This window comes from Eleutherodactylus coqui, chromosome 1 (assembly GCF_035609145.1).
Source record: "Eleutherodactylus coqui strain aEleCoq1 chromosome 1, aEleCoq1.hap1, whole genome shotgun sequence".
Lineage (NCBI taxonomy): Eukaryota > Metazoa > Chordata > Amphibia > Anura > Eleutherodactylidae > Eleutherodactylus > Eleutherodactylus coqui.
In genome coordinates, this window is record NC_089837.1 from 226,594,630 (window position 1) to 226,606,126 (window position 11,497).

Sequence of the window (11,497 nt, forward strand, 5' to 3'; positions counted from 1 at the left end):
TGACTCCCCTCCAATCAATTTAGAACTGACTCCAAAAACTCTAAGATGTCAAAACTAAAATGTCTGAAGCCGTATAAAGTTGAACAAAACAGTGTATCTCTAGCAAAACACAGCTCCAGACAATGCCTCAGAATCCTAACCAATGTATGATTTTGGCTTCCTTGAAAAACTAAGCTGTTTCCCATTAAGCTGTGCTTTTGTCTGTTCCGCACTCCAATATATGAATGAATGCCCGAAAATCCAAATTAGAGCTTGCCCGTGACCTGCAAAATTAGGAAAAATACAGTCCATGAGCATATAACCAATAAGAAAAATTTAACACGTTAAACTAAACTGTATGTGAGCTTCCTACATCCCCTTTAACCCCTTGAGTGGCACGCCCGGAAATTTTCCGGGACAAGCTCCACCGCCGATAGTGATATAGCCCGGGAGATTTCCGGGCTATGTATCACTATGGGAGCTACAGAGCACAATGCCACAAGCTGTGACAGTGTGCTCTGCCTGCACTGTCCCACAGAGAACAAAGCAAGGGCTTTGAACAACAGAAGCAGAAGATATTGCCGATCTGCCGGCAATCTCCTGCTTCTAAGTCTTCTGCTTTGTTTACAGGTTGCCATAGAGACTATCGGCTTGTCAGAAGCAAGCCAATGGTCTCTGTGGCAGGGAGAGCTGGTGCTTGGCTGTTAGAGGACAGCTAGTTACCAGCTCTTACAGTAGAGATCAGAGAAAACCTCCGATCTCTGCTGTGTTAACCCTTTACATGCTGCAGTCCATGTGACTGCAGCATGTAAAGGGCTGTCACTGCAGCATGTAAAGGGCTGTCACCATCGGACCCCCGAAATGTGATCAGGGGGTCCTGATGGGTCCCTGTGGAAGTCCCCTAAAGGGACAAAAAAAAAAAAGTTAAAAAAAAACAAAAGTAAAAAAATTATAAAAACACTTGTCTCCCTTTACTTTGTAAAAAATCAAAAATAAAATCACACATGTGGTATCCATGCGTCGTAATGACCCAGAGAAGGAAGTTAATACATTTAACCTCTTAATGACATGGCCCCTTTTTTTCTTTTTTCCCCATTTCTTTTTGTCCTCCCCCCTGTTTAAAAAATCACAACTTGTCCCGCAAAAAACAAGCACTTACACTACCGTTCAAAAGTTTGGGGTCACATTGAAATGTCCTTATTTTTGAAGGAAAAGCACTGTACTTTTCAATGAAGATAACTTTAAACTAGTCCTAACTTTAAACAAATGCACTCTATACATTGCTAATGTGGTAAATGACTATTCTAGCTGCAAATGTCTGGTTTTTTGTGCAATATCTACAAAGTTGTATAGAGGCCCATTTCCAGCAACTATCACTCCAGTGTTCTAATGGTACAATGTGTTTGCTCATTGGCTCAGAAGGCTAATTGATGATTAGAAAACCCTTGTGCAATCATGTTCACACATCTGAAAACAGTCTAGCTCGTTACAGAAGCTACAAAACTGACCTTCCTGTGAGCAGATTGAGTTTCTGGAGCATCACATTTGTGGGGTCAATTAAACGCTCAAAATGGCCAGAAAAAGAGAACTTTCACCTGAAACTCGACAGTCTATTCTTGTTCTTAGAAATGAAGGCTATTCCATGCGAGAAATTGCTAAGAAATTGAAGATTTCCTACAACGGTGTGTACTACTCCCTTCAGAGGACAGCACAAACAGGCTCTAACCAGAGTAGAAAAAGAAGTGGGAGGCCGCGTTGCACAACTAAGCAAGAAGATAAGCACATTAGAGTCTCTAGTTTGAGAAACAGACACCTCACAGGTACCCAACTGGCATCTTCATTAAATAGTACCCGCAAAACACCAGTGTCAACATCTACAGTGAAGAGGCGGCTGCGGGATTTTGGGCTTCAGGGCAGAGTGGCAAAGAAAAAGCCATATCTGAGACTTGCCAATAAAAGAAAAAGATTAAGATGGGCAAAAGAACACAGACATTGGACAGAGGAAGACTGGAAAAAAGTGTTGTGGACGGATGAATCCAAGTTTGAGGTGTTTGGATCACAAAGAAGAACGTTTGTGAGACGCAGAACAAATGAAAAGATGCTGGAAGAAAGCCTGACGCCATCTGTTAAGCATGGTGGAGGTAATGTGATGGTCTGGGGTTGCTTTGGTGCTGGTAAGGTGGGAGATTTGTACAGGGTAAAAGGGATTCTGAATAAGGAAGGCTATCACTCCATTTTGCAACGCCATGCCATACCCAGTGGACAGCGCTTGATTGGAACCAATTTCATCCTACAACAGGACAATGACCCTAAACACACCTCCAAATTGTGCAAGAACTATTTACAGCAGAAGCAGGCAGCTGGTATTCTATCGGTAATGGAGTGGCCAGCGCAGTCACCAGATCTGAACCCCATTGAGCTGTTGTGGGAGCAGCTTGACCGTATGGTACGCCAGAAGTGCCCATCCAACCAATCTAACTTGTGGGAGATGCTTCTAGAAGCGTGGGGTGCAATTTCTCAAGCTTACCTCAACAAATTAACAGCTAGAATGTCAAAGGTGTGCAATGCTGTAATTGCTGCAAAAGGAGGATTCTTTGACGAAAGCAAAGTTTGATGTAAAAACAATGTTATTTCAAATACAAATCATTATTTCTAACCTTGTCAATGTCTTGACTCTATTTTCTATTCATTTCACAACGCATGGTGGTGAATAAGTGTGACTTTTCATGAAAAACACAGAATTGTTTGGGTGACCCCAAACTTTTGAACGGTAGTGTATATTATGGCCATGTCAATGGAAAAATGAAAAAGTTATGGCTCTTGAGACGCAACTGCAAAATTAATTGAAATTCAATGATTAGACCATTTTAAAAAACCTGCTCTGGTGGGTCTGACAGGGTGGTAGGAAACCCGCCACTCAAGGGGCTAAAGTACCTTATAACAATTGTGGACTAATGTAAGATTTATAATGATGGGATTCGCATTTACCTATTCGTTTAATCATGACTTAGCCCCCTACACACCATCTCCGCCTCTATACAGATAGAATGTGCAGCAAAACAAGAACAATCAAGATCTAAAACTGCTAAGGTCTTCCTGAAAACAGTAGTAAATTGGAATCTGGATAGAAAAGAACTGTCCTTGTGCTGTAATAACGGTTCACCTTTGCCGTAGATCAGTTGAGTGTGGAAGCTTCACCTAATATGCCTAACAATGCCCTACCCTATCCTCTCAGTTTGAATGTCACCCAACCAGTCAATCCAGTTTACATATTTGTGCCAGGCAGTTTCATGAGTTGTCTATGTAGCCGACACCTAAATCAGATGATGGGTGATAATGCTGCTCTATTGTTAATGGCCTGCACCATTCATAAATTATCACAGTAAAACCTAAGTTTTTTTTATTCTGCAACCACTCACCCCACAGCATCACCACCACAACTATGGGGAAAAGTTCCAAAAGGACCAGATTTGTAACCAGGTTTGGCATCACCCATTTCCAGGCCACTTGGCAACACAACATTGTCCCTGAAAGACTGCTCCAAGCCCCAAGCCACCCGCAGCATCAGTAAATAGTTTACAGTCAAAATTGTCGATCGTTTCCTCCATCATTAATGACTTCCCATTGTAGTGGTCAAGAAAATATATCCACACCTCCAAGTCGGACTGATGTTTCTTTTTTAAACATATGTAATCATGTGCCAATTTAACACTAGATGTGGTCCGCACCAATCTTTCACAAAAAGCTCTCCCCTTGGCCATGATCTCACACACGCAAAATTAAAATCACAGAAGGGGCATATTCAAACAGACAAAAAAGTCACAGAAAGCGGGCATATACTGAATTAATACTAAACAGCCACCAGCTCTCAATATTAGGGAGGGTTTGTGAGTGTCCAACTCATCAATGTTCTTCACATGTCTTACCTGCTCCTCCATTTAGCAGTCTGGCTTTTTGCATGTTGAAGGATAAGTGGTGTATATGTCTGCACTCTTGCATCAGTTTATAAGTAAGTATATGGCCGCTTTCTGTGACACTCGAAATTAAGTTTACCCAGAATGGATTGTAAATCCTTAAGGGACATTTTACTTAATTGACAAGAAAACAAAGGCAGGTGGTGAGACATTCTGTTTTTCCTGAACTAAGGGGACCCCAAAACACTGTGACACCCATTGCCTTGTCTTCAATAGGATAAAACAAATGGGGGAACTTGCTAGGCCCAAAAAAGTCATCTAGGTTGTGTATAAGCGAGCCAATCCCCGTCACATCATGAACCATCAACTCCAGAAATGAACTAAGAGCATTGAAATAGACACGTGAAATTGAGCAGCCCATAGGCAAGCACCGATCTAGAAAGTATGACCCGTCCTAATAACACCCTAGCAAGAGAGTGCTCTCTGAGAATTCTGTGAGCCCCGCACAGAAATAGAGCATGCCGCGATTTGTTCACAGTTTTTGGTTATGTAATCGCCATTATCCAATGGATAACAGCGGCGACATAAAAGTAAAAAAAAGTTAAACTTTCACCTCTTGTCATGGATCCGATCCATGAGAGAAGGTGAAACCACTTACCTTAGGCCTCTGGCGATGTTTCCCGATGGGATCATAATCCACGGACCTTTTCCCATCTTCTGCGCATGTACCGGTCCCCAAAATGGCGGACGCAAGCGCAGAAGCTGCGGAGGGCCCTGGAAATTTAAAATCTCCTTGCTTATGGCTACTAAAGGAAGCTGGGAGCCTGGAGCAGTGACCGAGGGCTGCAGTGAGCAGACCACAGTCACGTGCTCGCCATTATCCAATGGATAATGGCAATCACGTAAAATTTAAAAGACAGTTGAAGTTTAATGCGCCTTTCAGTTTGAGCTTCGTTGTGCTTACAGACATAATATTAGTGCCACAGTGGTATGTTTCTGAACACGGGACAAACAGGGATATCCATTTTGGGGTGAAAGTCTTCATTGATATGTGTGCTGCACAAAAAAACTGTTTTTAAAATGACACATTTGCCAAAAAAATAAAAATCTGCTTTGCTTAGATTCATTCAAAATCTGTGGGGTTAAAATACGAAGTACATGTATAGATGAATTCGTTAAGGGGTGTAGTTTTTAAAACTGTGTCATTTGTGGGGGCTCACCATCGTTTTGGTCGCTCAAGGGTTCTACAAATGGGCAATAGGGCCTAAAACACCTTCAAGCAAAATGTTTGTTCTGAAAGCCACCGGCTGCTCCTTTTGTTTTGGGCCCCGTTGTGCATACGGACATAAGATTAGGGCCACAATGGGTATGTCTCTGAACAGAGGACAAACAGGGGTATCTATTTTGGGGTGCAAATCCCCATTTTCATGTGCACTTTAGAAAAAACATATGTCTTTAAAATTTTTCAAAAATATTCAATTTTACTTTTTCTGCTCTAAATTAACTCCTGAAAATACTCATGACACCAATCAGTGAATATATTAATCGGTGTATTTTTTTAAATTGGGTCATTTGTAGGGGTATCTATCATCCTGACACCTATGACGCTTTGCAATCTCGGCTTGGTGTCAGAAAATGTTCCTCAAAATGTTAATAATTAATGTTAAATTTGTACGTCTCCTAAATCGTTAAAAAAAATGAGTTTTTTAAATATGCACCCAGAATAGAGTAAACAGATGTAAATATATATCTCATCAAAAATTTGTATAGTATGTTTGCACATATTTGAGATATTGCAATTGAAAATGTGAAGAAAAAAAAACTTTTTCAAAATTTTTCCAATTTTGGTGCTTTTAATAAATATACCCAAATTCTATTGGTCTATTTTTACCACCTAAATGAAGTACAACATGTGGCAAAAAAAAAATCTGAATCACTTGGATATGCAAAACCTTAACGGAGTTATTCTATGTTAAAATGACACATGTCAGATTTCCAAAATTCAGCCTGGTCATTAAGGCGCAAACAGGCTAGGTCACTAAGGGGTTAATAGGACACAAAAGTTAATTGTATCTAAGCACTAAATAATTATATAATCCACATATAAGGTTGCTAGATAAGATTTATTGTTTAACTGTATACTTTAAATATTCTTTTTTGCCCTTAATGCCAGTACCTAAGACTCTATCGCCAAAGAAAAGAACAAAGGTGCAATTGGGAGGTTTGAACTCTGGACACAGCAAAACTGTGAATGTAGTTCAGGAATATAACACAAGATGCAGCTCAGGATTAGTACAAGATGGACTGCTTGCTAGGGATGGGTTACACCTTACAAAAACAGATAAGCATATATTTGGTGGTCATCTTGCTTCACTCATTTGGAAAGCTTTAAACTAAAACAAAATGGGAAGGAAGTGAAAGGCCAGGTAAAATATACAGCTAATTAATGCATTCGAGAACCTTGCTATTAGTAGTGGAAAGAAAAGACAAAGACAAAAAATTCAGAAAGAAAGTAGAGGAGCAAGAGACACCGATCACAAACTAAGGGCTAATGCCACGGCAGGATTTTTGCCGCTTTTAACGCGGTGGAAATATGCTGCGTTATGCCGCAGCTATTAGGTTCTATTTAACCTAATAGATCAATGTTAACGCTGCAGAATTCCACCATGGAATTCCGCAGCGTGAAAGAAACCGTTGCATGCTCTAATTGCCACAGGGATACGCGCGGCTGGCTTCCATTGTAGTCAATGGAAGCCAGCTGTTATGCTATACTTCCGCTGTAGCACAGCGGAGGTATCGGGTAGATACGTGTCCCCGCCCACTGCCGTCCGTGTTATCTAGCACTGCCGGCGTGTCATGCACTGTACTGCGCTTGTGCGCCGGCTCAAGGGACAGGAATAACGCGGCAGATCTGAGAGGTGAGTATGGAAGTTTTAGGGGGCACTGTGGCAGACTCCACTGCGATATTCCGCTAGTGGAATCTGCCACAGCCATGGGCATGAGGCCTAAAATGTTTTTACACAAATGCACAGAGCATGGGAAACAAACAAGGAGAATTGAAGCTCCTGACAAAGGAAGAGTACGTGTCCCCGCCCACTGCCGTCCGTGTTATCTAGCACTGCCGGCGTGTCATGCACTGTACTGCGCTTGTGCGCCGGCTCAAGGGACAGGAATAACGCGGCAGATCTGAGAGGTGAGTATGGAAGTTTTAGGGGGCACTGTGGCAGACTCCACTGCGATATTCCGCTAGTGGAATCTGCCACAGCCATGGGCATGAGGCCTAAAATGTTTTTACACAAATGCACAGAGCATGGGAAACAAACAAGGAGAATTGAAGCTCCTGACAAAGGAAGAGTACGTGTCCCCGCCCACTGCCGTCCGTGTTATCTAGCACTGCCAGCGTGTCATGCACTGTACTGCGCTTGTGCGCCGGCTCAAGGGACAGGAATAACGTGGCAGATCTGAGAGGTGAGTATGGAAGTTTTAGGGGGCACTGTGGCAGACTCCACTGCGATATTCCGCTAGTGGAATCTGCCACAGCCATGGGCATGAGGCCTAAAATGTTTTTACACAAATGCACAGAGCATGGGAAACAAACAAGGAGAATTGAAGCTCCTGACAAAGGAAGAGAAATATGATGTCATAGGCATCACGGAAACTTGGTGGAATGCTCCACATGATTGGAATACAAGGCTTAAAGGATGCAACTTATTTATAAGAAACGGACCTAAAAAAAGGGGAAGATGTGTTGCGTTGTATGTTAGGAAAACATTTATTTCCTCAGAGATTCAAGCTTCAGAGCATGGGGGTTCTGTAGAAACTGTTTGGCTAAGAAATAAGAATACAAGGAGAGAACAACAGAAAGGACACTACTGTAGGCATTTACTATAGGGCACCTGGACAAGCAGAAGATATTGATAAACTCTTTCTATATCAGATGGCCAAGCTCTCAAGAAAGCATCACATAGTGATCATGGGAGATTTTAACTATTTAGACATTTTTGGGGAATCTCTCTCAGGTCATCAAATTCTTATCCACTCTTGCTGACAACTTTATCTTCCAAAAAGTAGTAGAGAAAACAAAGGAATCTGCTATGTTGGAGCTAATTCTTACCAACAAGGAGGGAATGGTTGAGGAAGTACTGGTGGCTGGGACCTTAGGAGGCAGTGATCATGCTATTCTTGAATTCTGGATAAAAAGGGGAGGTAAACCTGAGAAAACTCAGACCTCAAGGTTGGATTTCAGAAAGGCAGATTTTAATGAACTCAGAAAGAGGGTAGGAAGAATCCAATGGCTGGATGTTCTTAAGGACAGAAATGTCCAAGAAGGAAGAATGGGAAGCATTTAAAGAGACTAGGATGGATGGATGAACATAGAACTTGCACGCATGTTAAAAAGGAAGAAAAATATGTTTATCAAATGGAAAGAGGGGGGAATATCTAAAGAAGAATATAATGCGGTCTGCAGCAACTGTGAGGCAAGTGTCAGAAAAGCTAATAATGAATTGAGGCTTGCAACAGAGGCCAAAAGCAATAAAAAAGGATTTTTGGGGCATGTCAAAAGCAAAAGAAAAGTCAAAGATGCTTACAAGATGAAAATGGTAAACTGGTTAAGAATGATGTTGAGACTCCCAAACTTTTAAATTCCTATTTTATATGTTTTCTCTCAGAAAGTAGATGGAATATCAACTGATCTTCCCTGTACTATTGGGGAATAAAAGAATACAGGCTATCTATAAGTAGAGAGATGGTGAGGGAACACTTAGCTAACTTAAATGAATTTAAGTCTCAAGGTCCAGATGAACTACATCCTAGGATACTAAAAGAAGCAGCGGAGGTAATTCCTGAACCAATCTCCATAATCTTTGAAAATTCCTGGAGAACAGGAGAAGTCCCAGAAGATTTGAAAAAGGCAAATGTTGTCCCTATCTTCAAAAATGAGAACAAGGTGGATCCAGGAAACTACAAGCCTGTGAGCCTGACTTTCATACATATGCATGCACGTGGATAGAAATGCAGTAATTAACCACAGCCAGCATGGGTTTGTAACAAACAAGTCATGCCAGATGAATCTAATTTCCTTCTATGACAGAATCATCGACTGAGTTGACCAGGGAAATGTGGTGTATATAGTATATCTTGACTTTAGTAAAGCATTTGACAAAGTATCTCATACCATACTTATTGAAAAAATGACCAAACATGGGATTGACAAGGCAACTGTTAGGTGGATTCACAACTGGCTGAGTGATTGTACTCAAAGAGTGGTCATAAAGGGCTGCATATCCAAGTGGAAGAATGTTTGAAGAACCAATCATCTGGAGGAGGGAATTAATTGGAAACTGATCAAATTTGCCGACAACACAAAGCTAGGAGGGATAGCTAACACTAGGGAAGAGAGAGAGAGTATTCAAAAAGATCTAGAAAAGCTTGAACAGTGGGCAGCAACTAACAGAATGGTAGTTAACAAGGAGAAATGCAAAGCCTTATATCTGGGCAAGAAAAACAAAAAAGCACATACAGAATGGGAGGAATTGGGCTAAGTAGCAGCACATGTTAAAAAAAGACTTGAGTATACTAATAAATCATAGACTGAACATGAGTCAACAATGTGATGCAGCAGCCAAAAAGGCAAACACAATTCTGGGATGTATTAAGAGGAGCATAGATTCTAGATCACGTGAGGTAATTATTTCCCTCTGCTCTTCCTTAGTCAGAACTCATCTGGAATACTGTGTCCAGTTCTGGGCATCCCAAAAGACATAGACAAACTGCAGCAAGTTCAGAGAAGAGTTACCAAGATGGTGAGTGGTCTGCAAATCATGTCCTATGAGAAACAGTTAAAGGATCTGGGAATGTTTAGCTTGCAAAAAAGAATTGTGAGATGAGACTTAATAGCTGTCCACAAATATCTGAAGGGCTGTCACAGTGCAGAGGGATCAGCCTTATTCTCATTTGCATAAGGAAAGACTAGAAGCAATGGGATGAAACTGAAAGGGAGAAGACACAGATTAGATATTAGAAAAAACTATCTGACAGTGAGGGTGATCAATGAGTGGAACAGGTTGCCATGGGAGGTGGTGAGTTCTCCTTCAATGGAAGTCTTCAAACAAAGGCTGGACGAATATCTGTCTGGGAGGATATAGTGACTCCTGCACTGAGCAGGAAGTTGGACCAGATGACCCCGGAGGTCCCTTCTAACTCTACCATTCTATGATTCTTTGATTCTCATATATGTGATATAATTTTTTTAGATGTTCGCATAAATGACCAGTATCTTGGTTGTGAGAAAGGATGTGGGTAATAGACACCGTCTCTCACTTTCTCTCTTTAATTGTAGGAAATTAAATGTGTAAGTGAAAGTCTGACAAATCAGAAACGTCCATATCACGTTTACATGTAGTTCTAGTACTTTTCTTAAATAGGGTCCTACCTGTAAAAAGCATTAAAGAGGAGATGTCAGCTCTCCTGACATGTCTGTTTTAGTAAATTTTGTATTTTCCATAAATTAACAATTCTGGATCATCTTCCCTAAGAACTTTTCATGGTGCTGTTCCTCTGTTATTCATCCTAAAAATGTATGAATAAATTGACAACAGGGTGTAACCAGTTGGGGGAGGGCTGTGTCCCCACATAGTCCAATTAGTGCTGACAGTGCTAAATTCTTAACTGACATGCTCCTTTTACAAGTCTAATGGTAACACCCAGTTGTCAATGTATTAATACATTTCCATGAGGAATAGCAGGGAAGGTTCTCCAACATTGTTATCTTATAAAGAATACACTTAATGAAGGGAGCATGATAACAGTGTGCCTGGACTGGAAATTATGAAGCTTTGATTTATGTTTTTTTTTCTTTGTTTATTTTATGATTTTTTTTTTTATAGGGAGGAAAACATTTCTATTTTTTCAATTTGGGAACATGGGGGGAATTTATTAAGGGCTGCGCAATTTTTTTTCTGGCACAAAATCATACATTTTTGCATATGTAGGGTTTTGCTAAAAAATGTTGCAGATTTTTGCTATTCTTTTCTCTCCATTTTTCCAAAGTGGAGAGGAAAGGGGGCATTGTCCGAGTGTAGTGAGGTTTTTAGACAGATTTGAGAGTCATTCATTTTAAGGTATCTTTACAGCCAGTAACTTTTGTCCAGATAGTCGCTCAGAAAAGTCTCTGAAGCGTATAAATCACAGTTGATTGTTCTATTCTACGATGTGCGCTTATTGTTTGTTACTTTTTTGCCTACATATCAATCATAAAGGGATCTCCAAGCAAATTTGTTCGCAAGCCGTTCAAGTACAAAAGACTGTGTCTTTAGACCAGATGACTTTTGGTCAACCAACAGCTAGTTTTGGGTGAGCTGAAATGAAATGACTATGGACCAGTGAGCAAGTTATCACTTGTCACCCAGGTGGTGGCTTCGTTTTTTGGCATTTGTATTTGCTCTTTTGAGTGATTACTCGAATGATGGTCCTTCAGAGGTGGGACAACCTCATTACTTATGGTTCAGTGCATGATAAATGTTACTTATTTCCATCCTGCTTTCAGAAGGTCTAGGCAGTTTTCTACTGTGGTAGAATCATGAACTTTACTGTATAATGTCAAA